The sequence below is a fragment of the Schistocerca cancellata genome, chromosome 7, assembly GCF_023864275.1.
Source record: "Schistocerca cancellata isolate TAMUIC-IGC-003103 chromosome 7, iqSchCanc2.1, whole genome shotgun sequence".
Taxonomy (NCBI): Eukaryota; Metazoa; Arthropoda; class Insecta; order Orthoptera; family Acrididae; genus Schistocerca; species Schistocerca cancellata.
Window position 1 is genome coordinate 220,183,232 of NC_064632.1, and position 15,053 is coordinate 220,198,284.

A 15,053-nucleotide genomic window follows, 5' to 3' on the forward strand; every position below is an offset into this window, starting at 1 on the left:
CTCTGATGTAACTGCATTAAATTTCCTGCGAAAAGATGACACTCATTTTTTCAGTGGTAGTCACAGAATACGAAAATCTTGCGTGTGGTTTTCGAAGGCTTTGCCAGTTGCGTTAAACCCAACTGTAGTGGCAGCTAAATACCCCTGCATGTATCGTGATAGGGCAGTTAAAATGCCGAAGTCATTGAAGTGAAACCTAGATGACGCCCACAGCTCAACACCACATATTGTTCTTACAGCTCGCTTTTGTGTAATTAGCTCTTTCTTCCTAAGCGATGACTGACACGAAGGTATGTATAAGTGAACCATAGACATTATTTAGATATCTGAATAATTTCAGCTCAACAAAGACAAGTACTTTCTGTTATCAGTTTTGCAAGGTTTTCTACTTGTATCACTGTAAATGAGAGTGTGTAAATTTTAGCACTGCAGTTATAACTCTTTGTGGTAGTAGTTTAAAAAGTCCCGGAGCTAGATTTTCACAGGGCAGCCGTGAGCGCTAGGTGTTCCGCACGGGTTCGCAGGTCGCAAACAGTTCCTACTGCTCAGCACTGCTAGCGTAAACAATTCGCAGAGCGACGGGGCCCTTCCGCGCCCAATTTGTGTGCTAATTGCTTCATAACGTACAGCCGTAAACTGTTTTTCCGAGAAGCAGAATGCCGACATTTCCAGGCCGTAAACATGACACACGCTTACAAAAGAACCATAACGTGAATTCAGTTCTACGTAGATCTCAACTACAGGGACTAGAAACAAACCTTATTTCGCAATCCGAATTCAAAGGCGCTCCACGTAGTAGAACTCGGGCCAAACGAAACAGAAATCACACCAATCGAGATGTTAAAAGCGCATAGCTCAACTTCACTGTTAAAAAATAAAATCAGCTCTCCACAAACTGCATAAAATCACATTGTGCACTCAACCAAGATTCATTGCGTAACCGTCTTTCAGCAGAAATTTACTGCCATTCTCATTCAAAATAACAACCAAAAATTGTTCACTACTACTGTCAATCAGAAGGTGAAATTTCTGCTAGATACTGATGTTTCCGTTACGTTATTCAATCAACAAATCTTAAGAAAACAAATCTACAGCTTACAACTTACAATGGACAAATAGTTTCTGTTCTCGGAAGATGTACACCAAAGGTAAAATACTGAAATACGACTCACACCTTAACAGTTATTCCTGTTCAGTCCTAGACTAGTTGAAACATATTTGGAACTGATGCACTGATTTGCTTGATCTGGAAATTCAAGATATGGTATGTGAAGTCAGTACTGAGATTTCACATGAACATCTATTATATGACAAATATAAACATTTATTTTTTGAGACACTGGCTCATGCGAAGAACGGAAATGTACGCATTGTACTGAAAGATAATGCCAAACCTAAATTTTACACAGCACATCCGCCACCACACACTATTCGAAATGAAGTTGGTACTCAACTGAAATGACTAGAAAAAAATAGGTGTCCTGAAAACAGTTTCAGCTCGTCAGTGGACATCTCTTGTGCCAATCACTAGGAAAGCAAAGTGAAAAATTGCAGTCTCTGCAGATTTAAAATCAGCAGTAAATACTTAAGCAATAATTGATTCATTCCCACTACCACGTGTAACGCCGTAAAGTCAGCGCCGGCACGCCAATCGGGAGCGACAGAGAAGAGACGGCTGCGAGAATAGGTCAGCCAGTCGCACACTGACCGACCTCCCTCCATGACAACAACGCGACAGCAGCGGCCCCTGGGTGAAGAGGAAATAAGCGTCGCGCCCGATTGGTAGCAGACTACTTCCATAGCAGATTCAATGTTAGCCACTTCGTTAGCCGACCCATCGTAGCCTGTATCATTAGTACTTTCTACGTAGCACAGATTTGTGTTTGTCTGTTCTGAAGAAGTCTGTTTATTTTGCATGTAGTCCTTTTTGTAGTGTTGGCAGAAGAGCTAACACTGTGTTACAAGAGGAGGCCGAAATGCACGCGTCAACTCACGCAGGTGGCGCTAGGTCTGAAACAGAATACGTAATGAATGCTATAAAGAAAAGTAAGTAGCTGCTGGAATACTTAACTTTAATCCATCATTTGTATACAGCATTCTTGATGATACAATTGAGACTCTCTCTAGATATGGTTAATGGCGCCTTGCTAGGTCGTAGCCATGGACTTAGCTGAAGGCTATTCTAACTATCTCTCGGCAAATGAGAGAAAGGCTTCGTCAGTGTAGTCGCTAGCAAAGTCGTCGTACAACTGGGCCGAGTGCTAGTACGTCTCTCTAGACCTGCCGTATGGTGGCGCTCGGTCTGCAATTACTGACAGTGGCGACACGCGGGTCCGACATGTACTAATGGACCGTGGCCGATTTAAAGCTACCACCTAGCAAGTGTGGTGTCTGGCGGTGACACCACGCTTTTCTTGTGTCATATAGCATAGTTAAACATTCGTATTTATCTTTTGTATCAAAACTCATTAATACGGAATGAGATTTACTCTCTGCAGCGGAGTGTGCGCTGATATGAAACTTCCTGGCAGATTAAAGCTGTGTGCCGGCCCGAGACTCGAACTCGGGACCTTTGCCTTTCGCGGGCAAGTGCTCTACCGAGTTCGAGTCTCGGTCCGGCACACAGTTTTAATTTGTCAGGAAGTTTCAGTAATATGAGTTGTTCGATTGTTTGTATAGTGAACCGAGTATGCAGGATTCCTAGACATAACACCAAAGACCGAGGGATTAATGGACAGATGAGGAGAAGAAAAATTTTTCTGGGAAATCTATTTGGCAGACGTCCACGTGAAAATTTAGCTTGACAGCGAAACGAAAAAGTCCATAGTAATTAATACCCATGACGTAATATCTCAGTATCAGCACTTTCCCTTCGGAGGCACCTTAGCTCCTACTTTATTACAATGTTTACGACAAAGATTTTATTTTTTGCTAATTATTTCGGCGATATTATTGTGTCCAGAAAGACACCAGAAGAACAATTGGCCGGCCGCGGTAGTCGAGCGGTTCTAGGCGCTTCAGTCCGGAACCGCGCGACGGTTCTAGGCGCTTCAGTCCGGTACCGCGAGACTGCTACGGTCGCAGGTTCGAATGCTGCCTCGGGCATGGATGTGTGTGATGTCCCTAGGTTAGTTAGGTTTTAGTAGATCTAAGTTCTAGGGGACTGATGACGTCAGATGTTAAGTCCCATACTGCTCAGAGCCATTTGAACCATTTTTTGAAGAACAATTGAGAAATTTAGAATGCCTTTGTTAATGTCTTAACAGATGCGATCTGCACAAACTGAATTTCATCAATATTTGCCTTTAAGAATATTATTTTCTTACCATTAAATACAAACATTTAACAGCATGGTGCGTCCAGCTAAAGATGTACCAGTCTGAAATGTTCAAAAGCTGAAATTTTGGTTACAAATTTTTTCCAAGTGAAATAATTTATCATCCCATTTACAAACGTGAAATGCATGCAGACTTTGACAACCTGGCCGGCCGGAGTGGCCGAGCGGTTCTAGGCGCTTCAGTCTGGAACCACGCGACCACTACGGTGGCAGGTTGGAATCCTGCCTCGGGCATGGATGTGTGTTCTCCTTACTTTAGTTAGGTTTAAGTAGTTCTAAGTTCTAGCGGAGTGATGACTTCAGGTGTTGAGTCCCATAGTGCTCAGAGCCATTTGAACCATTTGATACACCCTGTCTCACTTACCATTTGGCAAAACCCAGACTTCGACTTTTCTGAAATATGTTCTCTTCAAGCCAACGGCCTTGCCACAGTGGTAACACCGGTTCCCATCAGATCACCGAAGTTAAGGGCTGTCGGGCTGGGCCAGCACTTAGATGGGTGCCCATCTTGTTTGCCGAGTGCTGTTGGCAATCGAGGTGCACTCTTGTGAGGCATACTAAGGAGCTACTTGATTGAGAAGTAGTGGCCACAGTCTCGTAAAGTGACATACGGCCGGGAGAGCGGTGTGCTGACCACATGCATCTCCGTATCCGCAATCATTGACGCCTGTGGGCTGAGGATGGCACGGCGGCCAGTCGGTACCTTGCGCCTTCCAAGACCTGTTCGGACCGAATTTAGTTTACTTGTATTGTCTTCAAATTTATCAAGCTGTAACCTGAATCAGATGCTGTACAAGATCTTCACACTTATCATAGGCGAACCGCTTCAGCAATAGAAAATGATTATTCACTACATTAGGTCAAATACTGCATGTGTATAAGTTGCGCTCATAAAGGAATTAAACTTCATGTTCATTAAGTTGGACGATTCTATGTGAAACGCAAATGTTTTCTATCAAAAATGCTAAAATTTTGAAGAAATTGAATTCCTGATTTCCGCAGCATTACAGCATATTACTTCTATTTTACGTCTTCTAAGTGGGGGACACTGAAAATACTCAAAGCAAAACAACTAGCGTGCCAACAATTCAGTTTGCAAAGCTGCAGAGAATTCTTCTGGGTTGTAATACCGTGGTCCATGGAACTCTTCTACCCCTGACGTTTCGTCCAAAGCTACGTTGGACATTGTAATGGTCGCCTGGTCGTAGATATTGCTAATTGCTATAATCGCACTATTTCACTCCCATTTACGGAGCTTGTTAGCACTTGATGTTAGGTTGGCGCCATTATAATGCATTGTAGTAATCACTGCTGCTTGCTGGATCGCTGCTGTGTCTCGATGTTGATGCTGGCTCTAAATCTGGTTGTCTAGGGTTAAAAACATGAGGTCCCGTGTTTTGTTTTATGTGCTTTTGATGATAAAGGATGAACGAAACCAACAAATATGTAAACTTCAAAAATTTATTTCTCTGGTGGCCATCTTAATTCCACTGTCCACCAAAGACTATGACACAACACAACTTCCTTTACATGTTCTTTGCATTGTTTATCCACCTCAAACAATAACACACTAACACACTGTACCAAAGTGACATTCCGATTGCTTTTCGACCCTTCTTGCTGCTCGTATTTATAACATTGTCAAAGAACTACTAAAAAGAGATATTTACAAGTCACATGTACATCTGTTATCATAATTTGTGCAGAAAAGTTATTAATTTGCATCGAGTGACATAATTTAACATGTTATTAAAATGACAGACAGATTTGTTGACTTGACAGAATAATTCTTTGTTACAAAAAGTCCGTTTTCTAGAAGTTTGTCAATTGACTTCTCTAATTTGCATAAATAAGTAATTAACATGAATTATTGAGAAATACATTGGTTTTCGTCTAAAACAGGATTGATTTCGTGAATACTAAGTGAAACCGCTCCTAGTGAACAAATAGGTTTCACTGGGTGATTTTTACTTAAGGAGATCCAAAATACCTAAGTTGTACACTATTTTTCGTACTTCATATTAATTATTTAAGATGAACTCAGTGTTTTTACATGATGACATTTGCTGTATCAGTGATCAAGTGATATTAACTTTTGTGTGGGTTAGTTATTCAGTATAATTTAATGGGTTGACTGTTTATGGAGACATGTTACGCAATCATTGTTAACATACACAATAACTTTTCTATAATCATAAATACTCGTTAAACTGGTTGAATTTGGACGGTATCACATACTTCGGTACAGTAAAGCCTTTAATATGTTCCGTTACAACATCATCGGAGGTGCTCCTGGTCGTGCTGAGTCTTGTCGACGGACGAGTCGGATGTCCAAAATACCGTGGAAAGTGGGCGTGGTCTGGATTTCACGTAATAGCAGAGATGAACCTTGTCAAGGATAAAATACAACTATCGATCATAGTACATCAAAGATAAAAACTTCTCATCGATCCGATAGCGCCTCTATCCATATATCGCTGAGGGATAGAGGAGTTCCATGGACCACGGCCATACAACCCGGAAGAATTCTCAGGAGCTGAAACATCCGGTCGTGAAACCTTCATTGTATGATCAATTAGCAAAGCTTGTAATTTTCCTTGTGGTCACTGATTTCGAAATATAGCACCCTAACTGTAAGACACAGAATGGCGGTTACAGTGCTATTTGTCGAAAACATAATCACAAAGGAAGCTGGAAACTTGCAACCACTTTTTAAATGGGGGGCATAAGGATGCATTTGAAGCAAAACAACTGTCGCGCCAACCTGGCAAGGGATTATCAATCTAACTAATGACTTAACACCACCACGTTTCTACGGAAAGCCAGGGAGCTCGAGCCAACGATATTCCAACGGCACGGGACTATAAAATCCTAGGCAATGAACTCACATAGATTCTGCTGGTCACTTTTGGATCACCCAGTGGGTAGTCATCAGCGAGCGTTCGGTATGTTTAGAATATTCACTTCCGTTTTCTGTCCCCAAAGATTACCCTGAGTCATTGTCACAGACAAAAGTCCCAAGCTATTGACATTGGAAATTCAGAGAGTCCGTCAGCAGATCGGAATTCACCATATGAGAACTATTTCTTTCGCTCCTCAATAAAAACACAGATCAGAGCAGTTTGTACACTATCTCAAGACTTTGTTGCAACTTCGTGACTCGCGCACTAAAGAAAACGTTATATTATTATTATTATTTGTTAGCACTTACCGTATGATGTCTGTAAATACCAATCGCCAGCAAAATTGTTGCATGATCTCCCTCATTGCACTTTAAGGCTATTGCTGCGTGCTCACAGCTTTGCGTTAGAGTCTACTTTCACTGCAAAATTTCACAAAAATTTAAAATTTTTCTATCAGGTTTGCAACTAATCGCACAACTATGAGTCAGGTACTGTCATTCAGACAACCGGACGAGGAAAATACACCATTCACAGTAAAACAGGCAAATGTAGATGGCAATAAAATTAATTTGCATCTAGTGCATATGTTGATCCTGCCGAAGATTTTTGGTTTTCACAGCTGCTGCCAGAGAAACAGATCGCTGTCCGTATGCAGCCATTGCCGATGTTAGAATTCCAATTACAAAGGTCATTTGAGGCTACACCTTTGAACCTCGATCCCTGCCCGCCTATATTATAGCCGTCACCATTATTAACGACATCCTTCTAGGACATTGAACCGTCAGCATCATTGCCATCAGCGCCAATCCTGCTGTCTCCTTTGAATGTGGATGATAGTCCCGTTTCCAATTTTGGGCACACGTTTCAAGACATTCTATAGACAAATGTTGGGACGAGGGTTGGATGTTGTCATCTGCCATTGTCAGCCATCCGACTCCATCATTTCTACAACAGCACACGACTTCCACAACATTTATTTCAAAGTTGTTTGTTTTTGTTGCTTTTGCATAGACCCTCTATATACTCCTTCCACCTTTCTGCTTTCCCTTCTTTGCTTAGAAGTGGGATTCCATCTGAGCTCTTGATATTCATACAAGTGGCTCTCTTTTCTTCAAAGGTCTCTAATTTTCCTGTAGCCAGTATCTATCTTACCCCTAGTGAGATAAGCCTCTACATCCCTACATTTATTCTCTAGCCATCACTGCTTAGCCATTTTGCATTTTCTGTCGATCTCATATTTGAGACGTTTGTATTCCTTTTTGCCTGCTTCATTTACTGCATTTTTATATTTTCTCCTTTCATCAATTAAATTCAATATTTCTTCTGTTACCCAAGGATTTCTACTATCCCTTGTCTTTTTACCTACTTGATCCTCTGCTGCCTTCACTACATCATCCCTCAGAGCTACCCAATCTTCTTCCACTGTATTTCTTTCTCCCATTCCTGTCAATTTTCCCTTATGCTCTCTCTGAAACTCTGTACAACCTCTGGTTCTTTCAGTTTATCCAGGTCCCATCTACTTAAATTCCCACCTTTTTGCAGTTTCTTAAGTTTTAATCTACAGTTCTTAACCAACAGATTGTGGTCAGAGTCTACATCTGCCCCTCGGAATTTATTACAATTTAAAACCTGGTTCCTAAATCTCTGTCTTACCATTATATAATCTATCTGATACTTTCTAGTATCTCCAGAATTCTTCCATGTATACAACCATCTTTTATTGTTCTTGAACCAAGTTTTAGCTATGATTAAGTTATGCTCTGTGCAAAATTCTATCAGACGCCTTCCTCTTTCATTCCTTACTCACATTCCATATTCATCTACTATGTTTCCTTCTCTCCCTTTTCCTACTCTCGAATTCCAGTCACCCATAACTATTAAATTTTCGTCTCCCTTCACTACCTGAATAATTTCTTTTATCTCATCGTACATTTCATCAATCTCTTCGTCATCTGCGGAGCTAGTTAGCATATAAACTTGTACTACTGTAGTAGGCATGTGCTTCGTGTGTCTCTTGGCCACAATAATGCGTTCACTATGCTGTTTGTAGTAGCTTGCCCGCATTCCTATTTTTTATTCATTATTAAATCTACTCCTGCATTACTCCTATTTGATTTTGGATTTATAACCTTGTATTCACTTGACCAAAAGTCTTGTACCTCCTGCCACCGAACTTCACTAATTTCCACTATATCTCAGTTTAACCTATCCATTTCCCTTTTTAAATTTTTTAGTCTACCTGCCCGATTAAGGGATCTGACACTCCACGCTCTGATCCGTAGAACGCCAGCTTTCTTTCTCCAGATAACGATGTCCTCTTGAGTAGTCCCCGGCCGGAGATCCGAATGGAGGACTATTTTACCTTCGGAATATTTTACCCAAGAGGACGTCATCATCATTTAACCATACGGTAAAGCTGCATGCCCTCGGGAAAAATTACGGCTGTAGTTTCCCCTTGCTTTCAGCCGTTCGCAGTACCAGCACAGCAAGGCCGTTTTGGTTAGTGTTACAAGGCCAGATCAGTCAATCATCCAGACTGTCCCCCCGCAACTACTATAAAGGTTGCTGCCCATCTTCGGGAACCACACATTAGTCTGGCCTCTCAACAGATACCCCTCCGTTGTGGTTGCACCTACTGTCCCGCCATATGTACTGCTGTGACCAACAGAATCTATGTGAATTCATTGCCTAGGATTTTATAATACTGTGCCTTTGGAATATCGTTGGCTCGAGCTCCCTGGCTTTCCGTAGAAGCGTGGCGGTGATAAGTCATTAGTTAGATTGATAGTCCCTTGCCAGGTGTGATGTTGGCGTGTCAGTTGTTGTGTTTCAAATGCATCCCAGTGCCCCCCATTTAAAAAGTGGTTGAAAGTTTCCAGTTTGCTTTGTGGTTACTGTTTTCGACAAATAGCACAGTAACCGCCGTTCTGTGTCTTACAGTTACAGTGCTATAAGGCTGAAAATTAATTGTTGATGTTGAACACAACTTGTAAAGTAAATTAACAAGCATTATGAAGGCTTCTCAGACTGTAAGGAAGAACTCATAGTACTTAAAACTACATGAAATTGACAAGTATTTTCCTGTGGCCGTTTTCGCAGCAGCTGAATATAAGTTGCGATACTTCAAAAGAAGTCTTCCTTTTGCATGCTGCACATTAAGTTTTTTTCTTAACTTTTTAAAACTTTTTATTTAATTTTTGCACTCAGACATATTTCGCCTTAGTTCCAAGGTTTCTTCAATGAGTGTCACATCCGCGTCTAATTCATTAGTTGTAAGCAAACAGCTTTCTCTCTTGCCGCAAACTGACAGAAGGTTTGGCTTACAAGTAATGAATTATAAGCTGATATGACACTGACAGAAGATGTCTTGGAACTAAGGTGAAACGCGTCTGGGTGCACGTGTTAAAGTTTTTAAAAAAAGTAATGTGCAGCTCGCGGAAAGCATTTTTCTCGCCTCTACAGTAATTTACATGAAATAAAGTTTAGAGCTAGCCCTGGTAACGTAAATTAACAATGGTTTTAATTTATTTCAAATTGGAAGAAAACCACGTTACTGGGCACAGCATACAATAACTCTGAGATTGCCATACCATTTGCCCTCTAAATGTTTTTGATACTAGATCGACATAATTTGCATCCGACAACCAAGACAGGCAGTGTGAAGTTCCCCGATGCCGATGATTCAGTGTTGGCCACTGCAAATTACCCCACCAATGACGATAGAATGGGAAATTTGGCACCATGAAGGACCGGCCTGGACGTCAGTGTGTTTTCCAGTCAGTTTTCCAACTCTAATTCCTGCATTCACATCGATCTAAGCTGGTCGTAGGTTGTGTTCCAAAAATGCACAGCATACAGACAGAAGTGATGACACTTTCTGCAGGACCTGACCATCATTTTGCAGGACAATGCTCAAGCACATACAGTGCAAGCTGTTATTGATTTGTTTGGCTGATGGGGCTGCTAAGAGCTATACCACCTGCAGCACTCCACTGACTTAAGTCCTCGTGAGTTCAACTCGATTTCTAAACTGAAGAAAACACTTCACGGCATTCGCTTCAGAACTGCTACAAATTCGTCGGGCAATAGACCGCGCCGCTCGAACTGTCAACACAACTGGCACCGCTAAGAGTATCCTACGACTTCCACATCGCTTGCAACTGGTTGTACACAATTCTGGTGACTACTTAGAAGGTCAGTAAGACTTTGAAACACGTATCTATTTTGCAGGAGCTGTAAATAAATAGTTGCCACAATTAAAGTTCCAAACATCGTATGTGCTACACTGGACCTTAACGCTGACTCCTTTCCATTGTGAGAACTGAGGGAAACTTTGCAATGGTGTTCACTGGACTAGCATAAGGAAGCAGGAGGCCGGGGAGGGGGGGGGAGCAAATGCTCCTCCCGCCATCTAGAATCTAGGAGATTTGTAATGCTTTCCCGAAAGGGGTTAAAGAAAATATCGAGATGGTCTACCTGTAGTGGACAAAGATTTCCTAATATATCTTTCCACAGTTAGAGCTTGTGCGCTGTATAACTACTTCATAGCCTATGGCACGTAACATATCTTTCCCAGTAGGTTCATAATATTTTTTATAGCGCTTTCACTCTATATATAGTTTATATGTTATGAAAGTACTAAAGTTCATTTAGTTATTTTCAAGCAGACACTTTCATGATAGGCGATAGCTCTATTAATACGCAAGGCAATTTGCAAAAGCGTACAGAGTGTTCCATGCAGCCGAGAAATTTAAAGGATTGTGTAGCATGGAGCCGAGAAATTCTTTGAATTTGAAAACGAATTGTTTTCGATGTTATGAAAATAACATACATTCTTTTCTCTCCTCGTTCCGTTATACAGTTTATAGAAAATAGTAATGCTAGGAGGCTCGCTATATCAGGGAAATAAAACAAAAGACGAGAGAAAGAAAAAGGCAAGGAAGGATGGAAATATTCCGGAACTGGAGAAACGAATGACGTAAGCAGAGCTGACAGTAGCAAACATGCAAACTGACTGTTGCGCATTTTATTTAGTGTTGCTCTTGGTGTGTACTTAGGCTGTCTAACAGCTCTCACGAAGACTTACAGAGCTACATAAAGAAACAGGAGAGAAGAAGGCCTCTCTCTTATTCTCGGAAGGTCGTTTCATGGAACAGCTGGAATATGAAAGCTGATGAAGTAGATCTTCCACTTAACTAACAAGGAAAATTGGGAAGTTTTATTCAGAATCTACCAGAAAAGTAAACGAACAGAAATAAACTGATGAGTCAAATCATAAAGACCATTCTCACGGCGAGATTAATGCCGCCTGGTACCTTTGCGGCCAACTATCGTGGTACGCAAAGTACACTATTTGTATAAAGTATCCAGACAGCCATCTGTGGACATTAAATGTGTTCACCTTTCGCCTGTATGATGGCTTATATTCAGCTAGGAACAATTTCTGTACGGTTTCTGGATGTCTGTAGCGGAGTGGCAGCCCATTCTTCTCTAGAGTATGATCCACAAACAACACTGATACAGGACGCTGTGACCAGGAGCAAAGTTGATTCATCCCAAAAGTGTTTTACTGGGTTCAAGTAGGGACTCTGGGCAAGCTAGGCCATTCCCGGAATGTTATTCTCTGCAAACCATTGTCTCATAGCTGTTGCTTTATGACACGGTGCATTGTCATGCTGATACAGTCATCGTCTCCGAACAGTACCTCTACTGTAAGCAGCAGACAATTTGTTCTTATCTTTCCCCATTTAGCGCAATAAGGGGATCGTACTGTAACCAGGGAAAACACTTCCATACCGCAACACGAGTTCCCCCCTAGTTCAATGTTTGCACTACACAGGTAATATTCTCCGGAGATTCGCCAAACCCGAACAGTGAGATCAGATTGCCGCAGGATGTAATGTGATTCACAGCTCCAAATCACTCGTTTCCATCATCCACTTTCCAGTGACTTCGTCCGTTACACCACGTAAAGCATTGATTAGCATTGACTGCAGAAATGTGAGGCTTATGAAGAGCTGCCCGACCATTGTACCCCATTCGCTTCAACTTCCTACCCACAGTCATAGTTGGTCTGCTGGTAGCATATCGGAACCCCAATTCCTTCCGCTGATTTCGTACCATTTTTGATGGCCATTCTCAGCAGTGCAGCACGATCCCTGTTCACGATTCATGAGATATGCCTCTGTTCAGCCGTGGCTGTTCTATCACGTTGGCAGTTCACAACTGCATCACCAGCAATCGACTCGAGCAGCTTTAGAAGAATTGAAATGTCTCCAATAGACTGGGTCTGGGGGTGACGTCCCCCACATTCCAAGCTCTACTGACGGACTTATTCACTGTTATTGCTCCCCTACTGAGACTAGAGCACTTTCCTTCTCATTTAATGCTGGTGGGGGCAGCATCACATGTGGCTACCTGCATACTTTTGATTACGTAGTATGGACGACTTGGGAATTCTTCTAGCGAAAATACGGAACGAAAACAGGGAAATCCACTGACATAAGCGGCATTAACAAAGTGCTGAATGTTATCGCCCATGTCGTGGGAATGAGCATTTCGGAAATGGTGAAATTTTATTGGCTGCTCGCCTGGCTGTTGTTGTTTCTATGGAAACTGGTTGCAGGAGGGTGACTGCTTGAGTAGGAGACAGTGTTGGATATACTCATCCCAACATTGAACGTGGAGGTCGAAGGCTATCGCTGTCTACGAAGTAGGAACAATGGTAGATCAAACCAACACAGTACATCACTTGTGCAAGGCCAAATGGTTTGCAGCACACTGTTCATGGCACACTGCTGAACAGGTTGCTCAGCAGCAGACAATCCCTATGTGTTCCTGTGTTGATCCGAACGACATCGTCGATTACGTTAGGTGTAGACACAGAATCATCGACAAAGGGCCATGGATCAATAGAAACGTGTCACTAGGTCACATTACTCACGTTTATTGCTGTACAGGGTAGACGGCCGTGCCCAGTCAGAGCGTCATCCTGAGAAACGGTTGGTCGAACTACATGCATGAGATCTTTGGTTGTAAAGATAGGCACCGTAAGAGCTGTAAGCAATGTCGATATTACTGCTGATCACTTGTATACCTTCTACCTTGAGGGTCGCCGAAAACTACGACATCTTTCAGAAGTATAATAATCGCTTTAAAAATGCCAGAACTGTAGTAGAGTGGTAGGAGGCGTTACATAGTGGACTCACTTTGACATTATGGTCACCATATTCGCCCTACAGTACCATCGTGGGATACTATTTCGGGCCAAATACTCGCCCATAAAGCGCCAGCCCTTTATTATGTAGGGAACTGCGACAGCTTTGTGCCTCATATCAGGTGCCATATATCTCAGGTAACCTATTAACGATATTATCGAATCCATGCGAAGTAGATTCTCGGTAATATTATGTTACAAGGTGAGTTAGTACCTTAATAAGCACACGTGTATTTTCAGGCAAAGTATTTTATATCTGGTACTACAGACCACGAATCATTGTATACCAAATTTTTATGGGAACAGCTTAAGCAGAGAGCAATGCTCACTGACTAATGTAGTTCTTGACCTAACTAACCACAAAATGTAACGGCCAACAATGGGTTTCCAATGGCTCCTTTCGCGGAAACGATTAAATTTTCCACTGTAGTAAAGTTTTCTCCGAATTCTGACTAGAATCAGCATTAACGTCATAACACAGTATCTGATCGACATTCGCCGACGAAATAATCGAGGTGCCAATATTAAGGAGGAGAAAGACAAATTTTACATTTAGTGTGCATCACACAAAGATTAATGATAAAGGTAATAAGAGAGTAGTGAAGACTTGTATAAAGGACCGTTACAACATGGGTTTTAACAGAAATAGGGATAAGCAGGGATTGATGAAGTGACAGAATGTTATTAAGCAAACATAGTGACATATGATGGTCAAAGAAAATGAATATCGGTACATAGACCTGGACGAGGATACCTTCTGTTAAAAATAGAGCTTGTATCATATATTATAATGGATACATATATTATAATGGATTAGAAAATGGAGTTTCTGAAATCAAACAACTACACGGAGCCGAATTGTAGAGCACAGGTGACATATCGAACAATACATATTGGAAACTTGAGGCTATAGGAGGCTGTTAAAAATTGATGGACATATAAAGTAAGAAGTGAAGAGAGACTCAAAAGTAAAATAAATAGCAACCGCCTTCAGCGGCAATAGTGACTCACAATGCGTTTCGAGATCTGGGGGCTCATCTGTAAGTGTTTTTGCTTTCTACATTAATTCTTTTCTTTCCAAACTTAGGTTAGCAACTCGAAAGAATACACAGTGAAAGATTACTTAGTAATAACATGTTAGTGAGCGCTAGGGCATCTAGGGTTAATTAAATTGGCTATGGAAACAGTGTCCATCACATATTAGTCTAGTGTTAAAACTGAAGACCACAAACAGAATAATGTAGTATTAAATTTTGACTTTACAGAAATAGTTTCCGCTTGAGAATCCAACAACGTCCCCATCGTTTGACTGCTGCAAAATCTCAACCATTCATGATATTGATATAAGCTCCCTCGGCACTGTACGAAATAAGATCACAAAAAGATAACAAGGAAACAGATAATGGTGGAATTCCAATTAGATTCTGCAGCGAATACACTTCAGTACTAGTTCCTTGGTAGCAAATATTTCTCGTGCAGCAGATAGATTCGTTCGACTGGGAAAAGCGCGCAGGTCAGTTCCTTTAACAGAAAGAACGGATGAACCAGTGCACAGAACTGCAGACCAGTATCCTAACCAAACACGGCACTATCAATA

The 15,053-nt window shown here is 41.5% G+C and overlaps 1 pseudogene; it reads left to right on the forward strand.

Moving 5' to 3' along the window:
* Positions 1 to 3,750: 3,750 nt before the first annotated feature.
* Positions 3,751 to 3,868, forward strand: LOC126093120 (5S ribosomal RNA; annotated as a pseudogene).
* The last annotated feature ends 11,185 nt before the right edge of the window (positions 3,869 to 15,053 follow it).